Source organism: Lactuca sativa, chromosome 7 (assembly GCF_002870075.4).
Source record: "Lactuca sativa cultivar Salinas chromosome 7, Lsat_Salinas_v11, whole genome shotgun sequence".
Classification (NCBI taxonomy): domain Eukaryota; kingdom Viridiplantae; phylum Streptophyta; class Magnoliopsida; order Asterales; family Asteraceae; genus Lactuca; species Lactuca sativa.
The window spans coordinates 95,647,874-95,660,751 of NC_056629.2; positions in this window are offsets into that span (position 1 = coordinate 95,647,874).

Consider the following 12,878-nt stretch of genomic DNA (forward strand, 5'->3'; position numbering starts at 1 on the left):
AGCTCTAGAATCGGCGAAAGAAAAAGGTGTTTTTAAAGGTATCCAGCTCCCCCATTGCGGGCCAACAATCTCGCACCTGCAGTATGCTGATGACGTGATATTCTTGGGCTCATGGTCATTGGAAAACACGAAAAATCTGATCAGAATATTACGGTGTTATGAGCTGTCATCGGGGCTCAAGATCAATATGTCAAAGAGTAAAATATACGGGTTCGGTGTCCAAAACTGCGAATTGGAATTGGTGGCTCGTACCTTCAATTGCTCGATTGGTTTTCTTCCTCTTACCTATTTAGGTCTCCCAGTTGGTGTTTCGATGGCCCGGGAAACTCATTGGAAGCCCATCATCGAGAAATTCTAGGCGAAACTCTCTAGATGGAAAGCCTCTACCTTGTCGTTTGGGGGTAGATTGACCCTATGCAAATCTGTTCTAAGTAGCCTTGGATCATTCTATTTCTCATTATACAAGGCCCCTGCAAAGGTTCTCAAATGCCTGGAACGAATTCAGATGAAATTTTTCTGGGGTGGGTGCTTGGAAGCAAGGAAAATGGCCTGGGTCACTTGGGACAAAATTCTCGCAGCCAAAGAAAGAGGGGGACTCGGTGTTGGCAGCTTGAAAGCATAAAATCTTGATCTCATGGGTAAATGGTGGCGGCGATTCAGAATCCAGCCGGACAACATATGGCCTTAGTAATTCAAGCCATTCATGGTTCTGATGGTGGTGTGTCCCGTCCAAAGGCCGCTAGAAGAAGCAACAGCTGCTGGGGCTCAACTGCAAGCCTGCCAGCAACTTTAGACAAAGTTCAGGTGCCTTTCGTTTCTTACTTCCAGAATTCAATAAATGTAGACGGTTCATACAAATGGTCATGGTCACTTGACCCCTCGGGTGACTATACTGTCTCCTCATTGCGGAACCTCATTGATAACCGGACCCTGCCTCTGAGTAATGCTAGTTGGAACTGGAACCCTCTTGTGCCGGGTAAGGTAAACATATTAGCCTGGAGGGTCTGCCATGGTAGACTTCCATGCATGGAGATCTTAAGTAAGCTTGGTATCAGCTCTTCAGATTTGTGTCAAATGTGTCATGCAGCCTCAGAAACGGTAGATCACATCTTCGTGGGATGTCCGATCTCAAAGGAAGTCTGGGCGCAGGTTTGCAGTTGGTGGCGGTTAATGGGAAATTCTCCAATCAACTGTAGAGAGTTGTTAAAGTGTAACGAATTGCTAGGAGGTCATAATAGGCTGAAGATAATTCATTAGGCTATAATGTTGGTTTTCTTATGGGTAATTTGGAGATACAGGAACAGCAAGGCTCATGGTTTGAACTCAAACTCCTGTCCAAAATCGGCTTTGGCATTCGAGGTACAAGAATATTCACACCTTTGGATCAATGCGAGAAATCGGAAGGGAAGGAAACTTCGATGGCTCGAGTGGTGTTGCGACCCAATCCTGGAGTGCTGTGGCAGGATGTAGCTACTTTGTTTTTAGTTTCCAGTTTCCATTTTCATTTTCATTCTCTTTTTCCTTTTCTTCTTCATTTCTAATTGTCTCTTAGTTGTTGTTCTGTTTTTCCGGGACATTTTGTACCTCCTAGCCCCTGGCTAGCTTTTTAGTTTTTATATTAATGCCTGCCATTCTAAAAAAAAAAAACAAAATTATAAAATATTATAATCGATAAAATTTATATTATTTTTTGGAACTTCTATTAGTACATTCACTAAATCTACTTTAAAATTTATATAATTTTTTTACTTATCTACCTACTAAATCTATTCTTAAATTTATATATTTTAAAGTTTTTCTTGTTTTACAATTGATAAGGGGGACACATTTTTATCGTTTTTTAAAGTTTTTCTTGTTTTATAATTTTTTACTTATTTTGTTTTACAATTGATAAAGGGGACACATTTTTACTGTTTTTATTGTTTTATATTTTTTTTTTTACTTATCTACCCACTACATCTATTCTCAAATTTATATATTTTAAAGTTTTTCTTGTTTTACAACCGATAAGGGGGACATATTTTTATTGTTTGTGGCCACATAAAGTTTTAAACCAAGAAGTGTTCAAAATGCATACGATGATTACTTGTTACTTTTGATTTTTTAAACAAAAAGTTATTATAATGAATATCATAAATACGTTATTAATAAATGAAAATTGATTCAACAACAATAATCTAATTTAATAAAATCATCTTCAAATGCAAGACATAAATAATACTCTTCAACAATCCTCTATAGTTATAAAATCACGCTTACAAGGTTTCAGTTGTCTATAACTTTGCAGACGTGACATAAACATCGTTTCCCATCCAGCTGCACACGGAGCTCTATGGCGGATCCAGTAAGCCGAAATGGTAGGCTTCATAAAATCTTCTTTTAATTGTACCAAAACATAATGATTACCATGTACAATTGAAATTGTAATAATTCGATGGTCCAAAAATTCTTCCAGACCTTTCCAAAGAGGAAAGAAAGTTAAGGAACCATGATTGGTTAAGAAAGTAAGGACCACACCAAACCTGTTAGCAATCAGAATACCTATTGCAGGCATAAGCATCCAATGTTCCGTAGGTGCACTCGGTCCGAAGAAATACAACGAAGTCCACAATTAATGGATTCCATCTATGAAAACCGTTGCATATACATCGGATGCACTTTGTAACTCGTCTACTAGTTGATCTCGAACGTAGAGCCATTGTTCTTCGCCATACCCGAGACAAACATATATCGATCGAAATCCACAATGTCCATCATCCTTAACATTTTATATACGTGAGACGTATGGATGAAACACGAGTGGAATTTCATCCATTAATGGATGAATGTTAATATCATGATAAATATAATACCCGTATGGTAGAAAGCGATGACTATGTTCTCAACGCCTTCATTTGAAATATTTCCATTCGGTTTCCACATTTTTTTTGCTAAACATTGCATAAAAAATAAAGATTTATAAAAAATAAAATTATATATGAAATACTAATTTAAAAAAAATATATTTTATAAAAATATTAGTAAATACTAATTTAAAAATAAATATGTTTTATAAAAATGCCCATTTCATAGTGTAGAAAACGTGATAGTCCAAATGCCCATTTCATTAAAAATGTGTGAGGCCATTTATTAGCCCATCTTGTTAGCCCATCTGTAAGCCTCAATGTAGTCTCCATATAAATAAAACAAAAACCCTAGAATTCATTAGCCACCACTCAAAATCCATCGTCTCTTTTGTCTCTCTTCGTCTCTCCACTCTCTCATAGGAATCAACCTCCTGTTCTTCCTCTTTTCTTTGTATCTTAAAACACCGGCTTCCCGATCGAAACCCGACACAGGAGTCAGAACGAGCACCACACCAGCAGAAAAGACGCACCACCACCTATGCTCCCGTCGACCACTGCCGTTATCTCTTTCCCTCCGTTGTCTTCTCCGATTCTTCCTTCATACGATATACTTCAACGAACTCATGGCTGCTGCCATCGTATATGGTCTTGACAAGAACGAAGGTATTGGCCATGGTGATGGAACCTCGATTCTCGACAAAATTCTCCACTCTTCACTCTCACTTTCAACTCCGGAACACTCTATTCTATACTCGTCGGTATACCACCGTCGGACCACCGGTGTCGGTGAAGGTGGCAGCATTATGATAAATACTTCAAAAATTGATTTGAGATTTAGAATAGATTATTTACCTTGATTTTGGTGTGTTCACTGTTAATTTGTGTCACCGGGCTTATAAATTAAGAGAGTTTTTTTTTAAAAAAAAATTAAGTGGTTAGTGGTTATTATGAACAAGTTTCAATATAATAAATTTAATTCTTATTAACGACACGTTGTTCAAAATCTGGTTAGTGGTTGCTGAACTGAAATTTATGACCAGTAAAACAACAATTTATGCGAAAAGAAAAAAAATTGAAATGTATAAAAACAATTTACGTCAAAAGAAAAAAAAAGTTCAAATGTATAAAATTATTAACAATTTATCTGTTTGAAATGTGAGTTTGATTTAAAAGATATAATAGCTAAAGTTGTCATTTTGTTTTTTTTAATAAGGAACTAAACTGTAAATTGTCCAAATATGTTTCTTTGTTGAATCTTAGGTGGTCCAGACGTAAATCCCAATACAAAAATCTATTAATCATAAATATAAAGTTTAATTAGTGAATCATAAATATAAAGTTTAATTAGTGGAGGGTGTATTTGATAATATATAGAAGTTATAAAAATAAAATATTTTAAAAATATACTTTTTGGGGTAAAAAATGAAATAGTTTCGGAGATGAAACACTATTTATTCCATTTTTTATTCCATTTATAGGAGAAAACGAAGATAAGTTAGAGATGGTCTTAATAGCATCACTCTTGTTTTTAAAAGGTTTGTACAAAACAAACCAAATTTGAAAAAAAGTTTTAAAAGAATAACTATTTTTTTATAACATTTTACAAAAATAATCACCAATTTTGCAATTAGATCTTTATATAATAGATTGTATTAGAATTTGTTTTTTTATTAATTATATATTTACGTCTTAATTATTATTTGAGACCTAAGGAAGAATGTTTTTTTTTACAAATGTTTATTTATGTTTCATATACACATTAACACATTGATAAATGAGAGGACATCCTTACTTTCAAGTTATATTTAACTGCAATATTTTTTATTTTGAAAATTATTGAAGATTTACAAAAAGATGGATTTGTTTTTTCCCTATAAAAATACTATGAAACAAGATTTTATATGCACTTTCTTTTTTTTATTTTGATGAAATCACTTCTTCAAAAAAATTATTTTATTTTTTATGAATATTGATGTTCTATGTAGAATATATATATATATATATATATATATATATATATATATATATATATATATATATATATATATATATATATATATATATATATATATATATATATATATATATAGGAAGGATCATTTGAGAATCTATAGTTTCCCGAGAACCAAACAAAGACCGTTAGATCAAAATAATAGAATGTTAAGATGATTTGTGACATTATTGTAAAAACTTCAAACAAAGAAACACGGGGGCATCTGATTTACATTAATTGGAGGGCATTTCAGGGATAAGAACTTATTTGGTCAAACCATTTCCTTATCCTCTTTCCTCTTCAACTCGTCTATCTCCTGTTCATCAAACATTCAACTATCTCTCATCAGACCATCTGTGTTCCATAATCTACAGATCATCGACGAGGAATCAAAGAATCAGCAAGTCGACGTTGTATTATGGAATAACAGATCGGTGACATTCTGATCATTCCATCTCGATTGTCTACACCTTCCACCTTGATAATGGATGCCATTGTTATACTCCTCACCTTTCCTATGCCATCGTTAGAGCTTTCGCTGATCTTTCACGCAGCTATATGAATCTCATCTCGAAACCTTCTTACAAAGCTTTGTTCAACTTGGATGCAGAATCAATAGACGAAGTGATGCTCCGTTAGTTCAAGAAAGAGGTGAAAGAGCAGATTAATGTAAATCATTCGGTGGTGGATCGACGAATTGCTATTCGTCACGTCATACTGAAAACGATATCCAGCAGAGCCAGACGATAACGTCGTTTCTGCCTCCATCAGATGGCTCCGTCAGGTGGCTTTATGTGCTATTTGGTTCATACATTTAAGATAAAGGATAATGGAACATGATAGGTGCTCAAAATCTTATATAATCGATCGATTTCTAGTGTTCAATCTTCAATCTGTTTGTGTTGGATTTCTCTTCTTCATATGTTATTTCATTTATACATGACAGAGGATAATAGTGTTTGGAATCTCATATAATCAACAAAATTATACTGTTTTGGTGTTTGTTGTTGGTTTGAACTTTGAATGATATCTTCACTTCCACCATGTCTCCTAATCTTGACTTTGTTAATGAGCAGGAAGATGTAAATTTCTTATTGAAGATCGGAGGTGGATCATTGGCAGGTGCAACAACCATTAAGTTCGGCAGCATACTGGTGCCATAGATCACACACCTAAACATCACTGAAGCTTTCATTATATCGGATTGCTGAAGCATGTGATGAGACTGTCAATGACTAGCTTAAAAGCTACAGGTGTAAAAGATGTTGTTGCTTCTATAACTGCCATTACAAATACAAAACTAAAAGCTGAGAAAGTGGTTGTTGCTGGTAAAAAAAAGACATGTATGTCATCTATATTGCTTTTCTGATAAACTAAAGTGGCAAATCAATCATCCAAACCATACCATACATTCTGTTTTCTGCAATTAGCATGCACTTTTTTTAACATATGTTTTATTATTATCTATAACAGGGGGAAAAAAGAAACAGTTGTTGGTTTGTACTCCCATTTTTTTTATTAATGTTTTTATCGGGTGAAGATATAATTATAAAATTTGATCCCATTTTTCAGTTTTTTCTTCAGTTAACGACATTCACTTATTATTTTTTGTGTATGTAATCCATCCAATGTTTTGTTGTTGTTATTATGAGGATAAGAGAACCCAAAACTACATCACTATTCTTTGCTTCTGGGAAAATGGCAAGTTTTTATTCTAAATTTATATTTTATTGTTAAGAAAATATCATTGTATTCAAAGTATCGTGTTATTTCCCCTTTAGGTTTGCACATGAGCCAAGAGTGAACAATAATCAAAGTTAGCAACACAAAAGCTACATGAATATTATTATTATAATCTTTTAGTTTAAAAATGCAGAATCTTTACAAACATTCTAATATTTAAATTATTTTTTTGGACATAAACCAATTATATAGTGCACTAATAGTCATCATCTGCTTCTTTAGTTGTTGGATGGTTATATCTCTCTCTTCATTTGTCTTGTTTAATTCATTCATTTTGTTGGTAAATGAAATGAAACTCCCGATAAACCTGAAATCACATATGAATTACATGTGATTCACATGTAATTCACATATGAATCACAAGTGATTCACATGTAAATCACAATTACACGTGATTCACATGTAAATCACATGTGATTCACATGTAAATCACAATTACACGTGATTCACATGTAAATCACATATAATTCACATATGAATAACCTGCAATTCACATGTAAATCACAAGTTGGCCACATATGATTCACATGTAAATCACATTTACACGTGATTCACATGTAATTCACATATGAATCACATGTGATTCACACGTAAATCACAAGTGATTCACACGTAAATCACATGCGATTCACATGTAAATCATATGTGATTCACATGTGAATCGCATGTGATTCATAGTGAATCGCATGGGATTCATATGTCAATCACATATGTATTTTTGTGAGTGTTTTTGCATCAACAATATATATATATATATATATATATATATATATATATATATATATATATATATATATATATATATATATATATATATATTGTAATTTTCTTGTAGATTTGGAAGAAATTGTGGTGAGTATTGAAGAGGTGAAAAATGATAAATTAAAGAAAATAAAGAAATATTGACATGAAGACATGAAAACGCTTTGAAATTTGTAGCATTTTTTATTTTTTATATTTCATTTTGTATTGAATAAAGTACTTGTACTATTATGTTTATAGATTAATTAATAAGTGTTGAAAAATGTTTTGTACGTGACCTTGTATGTGACTATCACTGAAATAAGATGAATTGTTTTTGTATTATCTAACAAATATTATCAGTTATTTCAGGTTGCATGAATGCGTGATCAAAACGGAAAATACGAAAACACACGAATGACGAAAACACATATGCGTGACTAAACAGTTTCAACAATATATATATATATATATATATACGTATATATATATATGTATTATATATATATATGTATGTGCTATATGTATATATTATATATGCATGTATTATATATGTATATATGTATTATATATATAGATATGTTGTGTTGAATAGTCAAACCAAGAAAAGTCAACAAAGCATGGGGATGAAGTAGCAAACCCTTCCCACGTTTTTTTGCCTCCTACTCTACATCAACTTGCAGCCAACTCTCCAAACACTCAAGTGTACTACAAGATATTTGTTTCTTATATATATACATGTGTATGTAGTGTATGTTTGTGTCAGATAATAGAAGAGAGTAAGAGAGATAGATATGTTATAGTGAGTTTTCCTTGTAAAACTACACCCTCTCAATCTTCATCCCTGGAGCTAAATGAAGAACACCAAGATCAAACAAGAATAAAGTGAAGAACACCAAGATCATCAACAATGAAATGAAGAACACCATCAACCATCTTCATCTTCTTCATTGAAACTCAAGGTTTTTCATCTTCACCACCTTTGTTCATCACATCATACACCACCAAACACTTTCCTTACATCAAAACACCAAAACACAACCATGAAACAACCCAAAACCTTCTGCATCAAGATCAACCACAAAACCCATCACTATTCATCATCATCTTCATAGAAATTTCACCACCTTTACCACCTTATATCAACCTCCTTCCAACCTCTAAACAACCTTGAAAACATCCTCAAAACACCATAACACCATTACCCTAGCCAAAACATCACAAACAAAACTTACCTTCAAATCACAAAAATCCCGAAATTGACTCAGACGCGAACACGCCCCGTGTTAAAACCAAGGCTAAATCTGACACGCCCCGTGTTGCCCTCTGTTTGCTTTCTGCATGCTTCTGTACCTCAACACGCCCCATGTTAAATCCAAGGCTAAATCTAACACGCCCCGTGTCAGCATCAGCATCATCAGCACGCCCCGTGTTAAATCCAAGGCAAAAATCAACATGCCCCGTGTCAGCATCATTATCAAGAAAACCCTCCAAAACCTTCCTACATGACCTGTGTCACTTGTGCCTTATCTTACACGACCCGTGTGCATGTTTTTACCCAAAAATACCTCAAATACAAATACATAAACCCATGTATTTTGTACCCTTTTGTAGACACTTGTTTTACATAAAACTGAGCTTTAAATGAACTTTTTGTTACTTATCCAATGCCGGATTGATCTTTGAACAAATATCGACCAGTCGTTCCAAGAGTCCCAATATCGACCAGTCATTCAAAGAACAAATATCGACCAGTCGCTCCAAGAGTCCCAATATCGACCAGTCCATTCAAAGAACAAATATCGACTAGTCGTTCCATGAGTCCAGTTCAGTCAATTTATTGGCGAACCTACTTGATATATATTTATATATTTATATACTTTATTATAGCTTTACGTCATTTAAATACAGTCATTTACATTATTTATAGCTTTACGTCATTTAAATACTGCCATTTATATTATTATAGCTTTCAGTCATTTATAGCTTTCATATTTATATTTATTCCGCAATTATTATTCTTTATATATATATATATATATATATATATATATATATATATATATATCTACATATTATATCTTAAACTTACATATCTGTCACACAGTAACTGGTAACCGAGCCTCTTGTTGTGGTGATCAGATTGTTATATTTCCAACAATCGGTATATGAGCTGATATATAAAAGGAATAATATCCAACAATTGGTATCAGAGCTTGTGTGATTTACCTTGAAATTTTTGTCGAAAAACTTTTGGTTATAGCGTTTATAAACCTTCCATAAGCTTTTCTTTAAAAATTTCATTTTAATATCACTTGTTCAAAATCCTTTCAAAATTTTCAAAAAATGTCTTTGGCAAATTACTCCAGCATGAACTCTGTCTCCATTGCAAATAGCTTAGGATCTGGTTCACGGGCACCCATACTTATTCCTGAAGAGTATAATTCGTGGGTTGGCCGTATGAATCTTCATCTTAACGCTATAAATGAAGATATCTGGAAGTGTGTAGAATGAACATATGTTACTCCAGAAAATATGGCTACTCTTGCTAGAAATCAAGCCATTCAAACCGATATCATAAGAAAGTTGGAACTCCAAGCCAAAAAGGAACTTGTGTCTGGAATACCTCATAGTATTCTAAGTCAAATGGATGCCATTATTATGTTAACCGCAAATCAAATTTGGGAAAATTTGAAAAATCGTTTTTGTGGAAATAAAAGAATTATCGGAAACAAAAGAACATCTGTTTTGAATGAATTCGATAATTTCAAAATGCTTTCATCAGAAACTATCCATGATGCTCATGATAGGTTCAATTTGATTATGGTTAAAATGAACAATTTGGGTATCAAAAAGACACAACACGAGATAAATCTCAAGTTTGTAAACAATCTTTTCGAAAGCTGGAAAATGGTTAAACTCATTATACAAGGAAATCCAGCTATTCATACCGAATCTTTGTACAATTTGTATGGAGAAATTCAATCGTATGAATCCTCGATTGACCCACCAACCACTGCAGCTTTTGGAGGACCACTTGCTCTTGTGTCCACAACTTCTCAAAACAAAACACCTTACAATGATCAAAACTTTAATCATTTTAATCAGACTACATATTTTCAAAACCAATCCTTCTAGTCTGATTCAAATGATGAAGCAAATTATCAACAACTGTGTGCTTTGGTTGCAAACATAAATCTCCAGAGATTTATCCCAAATCATGGTCAATCAAATTTAAGACCAATTTTTCAACCAAGACCATCTTTTGGACAAAATAACTCAAGTTTTCAACCAAGACCATCTTTTGGACAAAACAACTCAGGTTTTCAACAAAGACCTTACTTTGGACAAAATTCTCAAAGACCTTTTTTCCAAAATAACTCAAACCAAGGTTTTCAAAACCAGGGATTTCAAAACGATCCCAACTCAGGTCATAATCACAATCCAAACAACAGTTTTCAAAATCAAAACAGAGGTTTCCAAAATCAAGGTTACAATAATCAAAACAATGGTTTTGAAAACAACCAAAATTTTGGATTCCAACAAAACCATTCTCAACCTTCCCAACAAACCCAAACTCAAGCACCTGAAAGACTTCCGATTAAAAGTCAAAAGGATGACAGTGATGAAGAAGTGATCATTTGTCACAACTGCAAAGGAACAAATCACAATGCCAGAGAATGCCGAGCCAAAAACAAAACCAAAATCAAAGACTCAACATACTATGCTCAAAGAGCCGATGAATTGAAGAAACTGGAAAACCAAGAAAAGCAAAAAGCATTGATGGCAATCCATGAACCAAGCGTGGAATACTGGCCAACATCTGATGACGAAGCTGACAATGAACAAGCACAATCAAACTTCTGCTTCGTAGCTGGTGTTGAAATACCTTCAAGAGCTCCAAATGTCATAGAACAGGTATGGTCTATGATCTCTGAACTTGGTTTTTACAAAACAAATTTTGAGTCCCACATCACCAAAATTGAGACTAGTCTTGAAGCTGATCTCAAAACATATCATGACACAATGGTCAATTATGATATTTGCAAATCTGAGTTACAAACCTTGCAACTCAAATTTGGAGAATCAACAAGAACTAAAAGCAAATTGGAAAGAGAAGTTGAAAGAAAATCAGAAGATTATAATCACGTCTTGGAATAATTAAATCAGTCCCTAATTCAGAAAAGGGATTTGGAACTAAAAAATCAGTCAATCATTTCTTCTGAAATAAAAGATGTTTTAGAAATAGAAATCCTTCAATTGAAACAAGACTTTCAAGAATCATCTGATAAATACAATATTCTAAATGAAAAACTGACTGATTCTTTAAAACAAATCAATTCTCTTAAAACCGAGAATAAAAGACCGATATGGAATATGGATTCTATCAAAGTTGCCAGAAAACTAAGTGATGATATTTTCACTAAGGCAAACACCTTAGGAACTAGCAAAATTAATACGAATTATAGACCAGGAATTGGAAGAGAATCCTTTGAAATTGAACAAGCAAAACAGAAAAACATGACGAATTGTGAAAACCCTGAATCTACTCTACCATATCTTTTCACATCTGTTAATGAGGAAGATTCAGATGACGAAATAGTTATCAACTGTAGTCCAGATGATACTGCTTTCAGTGTTTCCAAAAAGTCTTTCAAAAGAGTTGTAAATTCTGAAACAGACTCTGCAAGTTCTTTAACTCACCAAATCAAACATACCGATGGAACCACTAAACTCAAAAAATTTTTGAATGGAGAAAATTCCTCTTATGAGGATGGTAGTACTTCTATACCAACTGCTTTTCCTACAATGACTTCTTCAATTGTTGGAAAAACTAGTCTAGGACAAAAATACTCCAAGAAACAACAAACAAGCAAAAATCCATTCAGGTCACCAAAACCCCACTTATCAAGCCAAACATTTTTGAAAACCAACCAAAGAAACCAGTTAAACCCTACGTCATACCTCATAAACAGGTTTCCAAACAAAAACCAAAACCTTTTCAAAAACCTTTTGAAAACCGCTTTCAAGATATCACTTTTAATCATTCAAGGAACTTTCAAAAACCATCACATCAAAAAGTTTCAAACCATCATCATCAAAAAGCTTTTCAAAATCGCCCAGCACATCCCAGATATGAAGAAAACTTTTCAAACGAACCTTCACATCTAGGATATCTTTCACCAAATCACAGATCTTATCAACCCACAGGCTTTCAAAAACAAATCACATTTTGGGTAAAATTGATAGATCAAATAAAACCTCAACCATTCCATCGTTATAAACCAAACCATTACAATAATGTGAAGTCAAATGATAAAAGAAATTCATTAAGCAAAGCACCCAAAATAACAACTGACAAACCAGGACCCATTCAGATTTGGGTACCTAAACTTTCTGTCTGATTGCAGGTACTTAATTCTGGAGAACCCAATGATGATACATGGTATATTGATAGTGGCTGCTCCAAGCATATGACAGGAAACCGGAACTACTTATGTGCCTTCAAACCTATACAAACCAATCAAGATGTTACCTTCGACAACAACATGAAA